The sequence below is a fragment of the Gouania willdenowi genome, assembly GCF_900634775.1.
Source record: "Gouania willdenowi chromosome 24 unlocalized genomic scaffold, fGouWil2.1 scaffold_320_arrow_ctg1, whole genome shotgun sequence".
NCBI classification, from domain to species: domain Eukaryota; kingdom Metazoa; phylum Chordata; class Actinopteri; order Blenniiformes; family Gobiesocidae; genus Gouania; species Gouania willdenowi.
In genome coordinates, this window is record NW_021144848.1 from 3,118,478 (window position 1) to 3,126,552 (window position 8,075).

Genomic DNA, 8,075 nt, shown 5'->3' on the forward strand with positions numbered 1-8,075 from the left:
AGTAATTCAAAGGTTGTGGGTTCAAGTCCCACCAGAGTCAAGATTCTGTGAATCTTAATATTGCTTCCTAAAGTAAGGAATAAAACGGGCTAAATATGACCAACGGCCAAGAACAGAAAATAGGCAATAGTAAGGCATAAAAACGGGCAAATTTTTTTTTAAAGTTTTGAACAAAGGTAAGGATATATTAAGGCATAAAAACGGTTGAAAAAGTTTTGAAACAGAGGCTAGGCATAAAAGTGGGCGAAAAAAATTCAAACGCCTAAAAACTGAGGTAAGGCGAAAGTAAGGCATAAAAACAGGCAAAAAAAATTTAAAAGTTTTAAACAGAGGTCAGGCTATAGTAAGGCATAAAAACGAGTGAAAAAGTTTTGAAACGGAGGTCAAGCATAAAAGTGGGCGAAAAAAATTCAAACGCCTAAAAACTCAGGTAATGCTAAAGTAAGGCATAAAAGTGGGCGAAAAAAATTAAAACGCCTCGAAATGGAGGTCATGCTATAGTAAGGCAAAAAAATTACCTAAAAAATTTCAAAAGTTTTGAAACGGAGATAAGGCGTTAGTATGACTTTTGTTGCTTTGATCGATCCTTTGATCTTTGAGAAGCAGATCCTCAAAAAGATCCTCAAAAAGAATTTCAAGACATAGGCTCTGTGGCGCAATGGATAGCGCATTGGACTTCTAGGTAGTGTTTCTAAGTAATTCAAAGGTTGTGGGTTCAAGTCCCACCAGAGTCAAGATTCTGTGAATCTTTTTATTGCTTCCTAAAGTAAGGAATAAAACGGGCTCAATATGACCAACGGCCAAGAACAGAAAATAGGCTATAGTAAGGCATAAAAACGGGTGAAAAAGTTTTGAAACGGAGGTCAGGCATAAAAGTGGGCAAAAAAAATTCAAACGCCTTGAAATGGAGGTCGGGCTATAATAAGGCAAAAAAAACGAGCAAAAACATTTCAAAAGTTTCGAAATAAAGGTTAGGCATAAAAGTGGGCGAAAAAATTTCAAACACCTAAAAACTGTGGTTAGGCTATAGTAAGGCAAAAAACAGGTGAAAAAATTTTAAAAGTTTTAAACAGAGGTCAGACTATAGTAAGGCAAAAGAATGGGTGAAAAAGTTTTGAAACAGAGGCTAGGCATAAAAGTGGGCGAAAAAAATTAAAACGCCTCGAAATGGAAGTCATGCTATAGTAAGGCAAAAAAAATATCAAAAGTTTTGAAACGGAGATAAGGCGTTAGTATGACTTTTGTTGCTTTGATCGATCTTTTGATCTTTGAGAAGCAGATCATCAAAAAATTTTAAGAGTTTAAAGACATAGGCTCTGTGGCGCAATGGATAGCGCATTGGACTTCTAGGTAGTGTTTCTAAGTAATTCAAAGGTTGTGGGTTCAAGTCCCACCAGAGTCAAGATTCTGTGAATCTTTATATTACTTCCTAAAGTAAGGAATAAAACGGGCTCAATATGACCAACGGCCAAGAACAGAAAATAGGCAATAGTAAGGCATAAAAACGGGCAAATTTTTTTTTAAAGTTTTGAACAAAGGTAAGGATATATTAAGGCATAAAAACGGTTGAAAAAGTTTTGAAACAGAGGCTAGGCATAAAAGTGGGCGAAAAAAATTCAAACGCCTAAAAACTGAGGTAAGGCGAAAGTAAGGCATAAAAACAGGCAAAAAAAATTTAAAAGTTTTAAACAGAGGTCAGGCTATAGTAAGGCATAAAAACGAGTGAAAAAGTTTTGAAACGGAGGTCAAGCATAAAAGTGGGCGAAAAAAATTCAAACGCCTAAAAACTGAGGTAAGGCTAAAGTAAGGCATAAAAGTGGGCGAAAAAAATTAAAACGCCTCGAAATGGAGGTCATGCTATAGTAAGGCAAAAAAATTACCTAAAAAATTTCAAAAGTTTTGAAACGGAGATAAGGCGTTAGTATGACTTTTGTTGCTTTGATCGATCTTTTGATCTTTGAGAAGCAGATCCTCAAAAAGATCCTCAAAAAGAATTTCAAGACATAGGCTCTGTGGTGCAATGGATAGCGCATTGGACTTCTAGGTAGTGTTTCTAAGTAATTCAAAGGTTGTGGGTTCAAGTCCCACCAGAGTCAAGACTCTGTGAATCTTTTTATTGCTTCCTAAAGTAAGGAATAAAACGGGCTCAATATGACCAACTACCAAGAACAGAAAATAGGCAATAGTAAGGCATAAAAACGGGCAAAATTTTTTTTAAAGTTTTGAACAAAGGTAAGGCTAAAGTAAGTAGTAAGGCATAAAAACGGGTGACAAAGTTTTGAAACAGAGGCTAGGCATAAAAGTGGGCGAAAAAAATTCAAACGCCTAAAAACTGAGGTAAGGCGAAAGTATGGCATAAAAACAGGCAAAAATTTTTTTAAAGTTTTAAACAGAGGTCAGGCTATAGTAAGGCATAAAAACGAGTGAAAAAGTTTTGAAACGGAGGTCAAGCATAAAAGTGGGCGAAAAAAATTAAAACGCCTTGAAATGGAGGTCGGGCTATAATAAGGCAAAAAAAACGAGCAAAAACATTTCAAAAGTTTCGAAATAAAGGTTAGGCATAAAAGTGGGCGAAAAAATTTCAAACACCTAAAAACTGTGGTTAGGCTATAGTAAGGCAAAAAACAGGTGAAAAAATTTTAAAAGTTTTAAACAGAGGTCAGACTATAGTAAGGCAAAAGAATGGGTGAAAAAGTTTTGAAACAGAGGCTAGGCATAAAAGTGGGTGAAAAAAATTAAAACGCCTCGAAATGGAAGTCATGCTATAGTAAGGCAAAAAAAACATCAAAAGTTTTGAAACGGAGATAAGGAGTTAGTATGACTTTTGTTGCTTTGATCGATCTTTTGATCTTTGAGAAGCAGATCATCAAAAAATTTTAGCAATTTAAAGACATAGGCTCTGTGGCGCAATGGATAGCGCATTGGACTTCTAGGTAGTGTTTCTAAGTAATTCAAAGGTTGTGGGTTCAAGTCCCACCAGAGTCAAGATTCTGTGAATCTTTATATTGCTTCCTAAAGTAAGGAATAAAACGGGCTCAATATGACCAACGGCCAAGAACAGAAAATAGGCAATAGTAAGGCATAAAAACGGGCAAATTTTTTTTTAAAGTTTTGAACAAAGGTAAGGATATATTAAGGCATAAAAACGGTTGAAAAAGTTTTGAAACAGAGGCTAGGCATAAAAGTGGGCGAAAAAAATTCAAACGCCTAAAAACTGAGGTAAGGCGAAAGTAAGGCATAAAAACAGGCAAAAAAAATTTAAAAGTTTTAAACAGAGGTCAGGCTATAGTAAGGCATAAAAACGAGTGAAAAAGTTTTGAAACAGAGGCTAGGCATAAAAGTGGGCGAAAAAAATTCAAACGCCTAAAAACTGAGGTAAGGCTAAAGTAAGGCATAAAAGTGGGCGAAAAAAATTAAAACGCCTCGAAATGGAGGTCATGCTATAGTAAGGCAAAAAAATTACCTAAAAAATTTCAAAAGTTTTGAAACGGAGATAAGGCGTTAGTATGACTTTTGTTGCTTTGATCGAGCCTTTGATCTTTGAGAAGCAGATCCTCAAAAAGATCCTCAAAAAGAATTTCAAGACATAGGCTCTGTGGCGCAATGGCTAGCGCATTGGACTTCTAGGTAGTGTTTCTAAGAAATTCAAAGGTTGTGGGTTCAAGTCCCACCAGAGTCAAGATTCTGTGAATCTTTATATTGCTTCCTAAAGTAAGGAATAAAACGGGCTCAATATGACCAACGGCCAAGAACAGAAAAAAGGAAATAGTAAGGCATAAAAACGGGCAAATTTTTTTTAAAAGTTTTGAACAAAGGTAAGGCTAAAGTAAGTAGTAAGGCATAAAAACGGGTGACAAAGTTTTGAAACAGAGGCTAGGCATAAAAGTGGGCGAAAAAAATTCAAACGCCTAAAAACTGAGGTAAGGCGAAAGTAAGGCATAAAAACAGGCAAAAAAAATTTAAAAGTTTTAAACAGAGGTCAGGCTATAGTAAGGCATAAAAACGAGTGAAAAAGTTTTGAAACGGAGGTCAAGCATAAAAGTGGGCGAAAAAAATTCAAACGCCTAAAAACTGAGGTAAGGCGAAAGTAAGGCATAAAAGTGGGCGAAAAAAATTAAAACTCCTCGAAATGGAGGTCGGGCTATAATAAGGCAAAAAAAATGAGCGAAAACATTTCAAAAGTTTCGAAATAAAGGTTAGGCATAAAAGTGGGCGAAAAAATTTCCAACACCTAAAAACTGTGGTTAGGCTATAGTAAGGCAAAAAACAGGTGAAAATTTTTTAAAAGTTTTAAACAGAGGTCAGGCTATAGTAAGGCAAAAGAATGGGTGAAAAAGTTTTGAAACAGAGGCTAGGCATAAAAGTGGGCGAAAAAATTAAAACGACTCGAAATGGAGGTCATGCTATAGTAAGGCAAAAAAATTACCTAAAAAATTTCAAAAGTTTTGAAACGGAGATAAGGCGTTAGTAAGACTTTTGTTGCTTTGATCGATCTTTTGATCTTTGAGAAGCAGATCCTCAAAAAAATTTAAGAATCCCATGACAGGCTTTGTGGCGCAATGGAAAGCGCGTTGGACTTCTAGGTACTGTTTCTAAGTAATTCAAAGGTTGTGGGTTCAAGTCCCACCAGAGTCAAGATTCTGTGAATCTTTTTATTGCTTCCTAAAGAAAGGAATAAAATGGGCTAAATATGACCAACGGCCAAGAACGGAAAATAGGCTATAGAAAGGCATAAAAACAGGTGAAAAAGTTTTGAAACGGAGGTCAGGCATAAAAGTGGGCAAAAAAATTTCAAACGCCTTGAAATGGAGGTCGGGCTATAATAAGGCAAAAAAAACGAGCGAAAACATTTCAAAAGTTTCGAAATAAAGGATAGGCATAAAAGTGGGCGAAAAAATTTCAAACACCTAAAAACTGTGGTTAGGCTATAGTAAGGCAAAAAACAGGCGAAAAAATTTTGAAAGTTTTAAACAGAGGTCAGGCTATAGTAAGGCAAAAGAACGGGTGAAAAAGTTTTGAAACAGAGGCTAGGCATAAAAGTGGGCGAAAAAAAATTAAAACGCCTCGAAATGGAGGTCATGCTATAGTAAGGCAAAAAAATTAGCTAAAAAATTTCAAAAGTTTTGAAACGGAGATAAGGCGTTAGTAAGACTTTTGTTGCTTTGATCGATCTTTTGATCTTTGAGAAGCAGATCCTCAAAAAAATTTAACACTCTCATGACATAGGCTCTGTGGCGCAATGGATAGCGCATTGGACATCTAAGTAGTGTTTCTAAGCAATTCAAAGGTTGTGGGTGCAAGTCCTACCAGAGTCAAGATTCTGTGAATCTTTTTATTGCGTAAGGAACAAAATGGGCTAAATATGACCAACGGAAAATAGGCTATAGTAAGGCATAAAAACAGGTGAAAAAGTTTTGAAATGGAGGTGAGGCATAAAAGTGGGCGAAAAAAATTCAAACGCCTAAAAACTGAGGTAAGGCTAAAGGAAGGCATAAAAACAGACGAATTTTTTTTTAAAGTTTTAAACAGAGTTAAGGCTTTAGTATGGCAAAAAAATGGGCGAAAAAAATTCAAACGCCTCGAAATGGAAGTCAGGCTACAGTAAGGCAAAAAAACGAGCGAAAACATTTCAAAAGTTTCGAAATAGAGGTTAGGCATGAAAGTGGGCGAAAAAATTTCAAACACCTAAAAACTGAGATGAGGCTAAAGTAAGGCATAAAAATGGGGGAAAAAAAATTCAAACACCTAAAAACTGAGGTAAGATTAAAGTAAGGCATAATAAAGGGGGAAAAAAATTTAAATGCCTCGAAATGGAGGTAAGGCTATTGTAAGGCAAAAAACAGGCGAAAATTTTTTAAAAGTTTCAAACAAAGGTAAGACTATAGTAAGGCATAAAAACAGGTAAAAAAAATTTCAAAAGTTTCTAAACAGAGAAAAGGTGTTAGTGAGGCTTTTGTAGCTTTGATCGAGCTTTTGATCTTTGAGGAGCAGATCCACAGAAAAAAATCTAAGTATCACATGACATAGGCTTTGTGGCGCAATAGATAGCACATTGGACTTCTAGGTAGTGTTTGTAAGTATTTCAAAGGCTGTGGGTTCAAGTCCCACCAGAGCCAAGATTCTGTGACTCTTTTTAATGCTTCTTAAAGTAAGGAATAAAACAGGTGAAATATGACCAACAGCCAAGAACAAAGATTAGGCTATAGTAGGGCATAAAAATGGGTGAAAAAGTTTTGAAACGGAAGTTAGGCATAAAAATGGACGAAAAAAATTCAAACACCTAAAAACTGAGGTAAGGCTATAAAAAGGCATAAAAATGGGCAAAAAAAATGAAAATGCCTTGAAATGGAGGTAAGGCTATAGTAAGGCAAAAAACACGCGAAAGATGACCAACGGCCAAGAACAAAAAGTAGGCTATAGAAAGGCATAAAAACGGGTTCAAAATTTTCAAAAGTTTTGAAACGGAGATAAGGCGTTAGTAAGGCTTTTGTAGCTTTGATCGATCTCTTGATCTTTGAGGAGCAGATCCTCAAAAAAAGCTCTGTTTAGCTTCTGAGATGAAATGTGGGTGTTTTTCAAATTTTTCATGCCTTACTTATTTCACCACAGTTTAAGTGTGCTCATGATATTTGCACTAGCTTCCAATTTTTTTTTTTTCAATTTTTATGCCAAGTTATTATTATAGCCTTATATATATTATATATTAAAAAAAAAAAAAAAAAACATTTATATATATATAACCTTATCTCACGGGGGAAAAAATCAAAAATGTTTATATTCTTATGACTTACTATAGCCTTATCTCAGAAAAAAAATCCCAAATTCTTCCATTGTTATGTCTTATTATTCCCTTATCTTAGAAAAAATGTTCCCCCCCCTCATTTTTATACTTTACTATAGCAGACAATATGTATCATTTCCTAAACAGCTTGCCATAAACATTCATACATTTATTTTTCTTTACATATATTTACAAATGTATTTTGGACAAAGCACCATTCAGTATTTTTGTTCACATTAAATAAAACATCTTTAACCACAAAATATTTCATTAAATTAGTGATATTTATACATAGATATTAACATAAAATGCTGTGGCCAAAGTATTTCGGCAGTAAATCATATTTTAAAAGCGTCTTATTTTAACAATAACTGATTAGTTTGTTGTATAAAATGCTCCTGTTTAGTTAAAGGAGTAAAACCTAATGTTTTTATTTCATTATTAACATTAACCTTCGCTAAATTCACTCACCTTTACAGGATTAAACACACCCGAATCATTAACGACTGAAATAAAGGCGTCAAATATGCCAAATCAACGATAAAACAACACAGTTTTAACGACCTACAGCTGGTGAACGTAGAAGCTAACAGGCTACATGCTAACCAAGCAGACGGAAGCCGATAGAGGACAAACCGGGACAAGCGCGATTTGACGTTCGGGTTTTAAAGCCGTAATAAATGATATAAAAGAAGAATTACACATTTAATAAATGTTTATTCATGCTATATGTAAAAATTTGTATCACCCTCTTTTAAAAATATGAAATGTATAAAAAATTATAAAATGATATCTATGCATTATAATCTAAGAAAATATACAATAAGAAAATGTTCAGCATTATGTTATGTATTTTATTATATATGTTTACTTGTTAAATATTTTATTGTGTCTGTGTATTAATTAATTATTTAATTTAATAATAAATACAATAAGAAAAAATACCACTGAACGTTGTCTCCACTCTTTTTATTTCATTTAATGCGTTATTTCCATTTTTTTTGCTCCTGTTAAAATTTCTGTCACTTTGAAGTTAAAACTTTAACATTCCTGCTCAGATAAACCAAACGATTTGAAATTAAATATTTTCAGTTGGCATCAAAAAGGAATGAGAAATGTGACTTATATCAGCATAACTTGAATTTGATTTATTTTCATTCAGTATTTTTGTCTTTCTGTGAATAAAATACCAAGTGTGCATGTGAAAGCTGCACTTTTTAATGGTATTTTTAATTAATATAATTGACTGACAGGCAGATTAGTTTTTATTTTAAAACTAAAAACAATTATAGCT

At 34.1% G+C, this 8,075-nt stretch overlaps 1 protein-coding gene and 7 non-coding genes across 9 annotated transcripts in view; 7 read left to right on the forward strand and 1 right to left on the reverse strand.

The window, feature by feature from the left end:
* The window catches only part of trnar-ucu (transfer RNA arginine (anticodon UCU)), a 90-nt gene extending 50 nt beyond the window's left edge, over window positions 1-40 (forward strand). Inside the window, exon 2 of the tRNA in view lies at window positions 5-40. This is a non-coding gene — a tRNA (tRNA-Arg). The remainder of the gene's footprint in view (window positions 1-4) is intronic.
* LOC114458269 (protein CEBPZOS) overlaps window positions 1-7,397 on the reverse strand; it is a 13,326-nt gene extending 5,929 nt beyond the window's left edge. For both annotated transcript variants that reach the window (XM_028440639.1, XM_028440640.1), the window contains exon 1: window positions 7,253-7,397. The gene's annotated coding sequence lies outside the window, so the exon portion shown is untranslated. The remainder of the gene's footprint in view (window positions 1-7,252) is intronic.
* Window positions 645-734, forward strand: trnar-ucu (transfer RNA arginine (anticodon UCU)). Its single transcript is given in 2 exon segments — window positions 645-681; window positions 699-734. It is a non-coding gene; the product is annotated as a tRNA-Arg (tRNA).
* On the forward strand, window positions 1,313-1,402 carry trnar-ucu (transfer RNA arginine (anticodon UCU)). The gene is given in 2 exon segments: window positions 1,313-1,349; window positions 1,367-1,402. It is a non-coding gene; the product is annotated as a tRNA-Arg (tRNA).
* trnar-ucu (transfer RNA arginine (anticodon UCU)) lies at window positions 2,007-2,096 on the forward strand. Its single transcript is given in 2 exon segments — window positions 2,007-2,043; window positions 2,061-2,096. It is a non-coding gene; the product is annotated as a tRNA-Arg (tRNA).
* Window positions 2,896-2,985, forward strand: trnar-ucu (transfer RNA arginine (anticodon UCU)). The gene is given in 2 exon segments: window positions 2,896-2,932; window positions 2,950-2,985. It is a non-coding gene; the product is annotated as a tRNA-Arg (tRNA).
* On the forward strand, window positions 3,590-3,679 carry trnar-ucu (transfer RNA arginine (anticodon UCU)). The gene is given in 2 exon segments: window positions 3,590-3,626; window positions 3,644-3,679. It is a non-coding gene; the product is annotated as a tRNA-Arg (tRNA).
* On the forward strand, window positions 4,546-4,635 carry trnar-ucu (transfer RNA arginine (anticodon UCU)). The gene is given in 2 exon segments: window positions 4,546-4,582; window positions 4,600-4,635. It is a non-coding gene; the product is annotated as a tRNA-Arg (tRNA).
* Window positions 7,398-8,075: the final 678 nt, after the last annotated feature.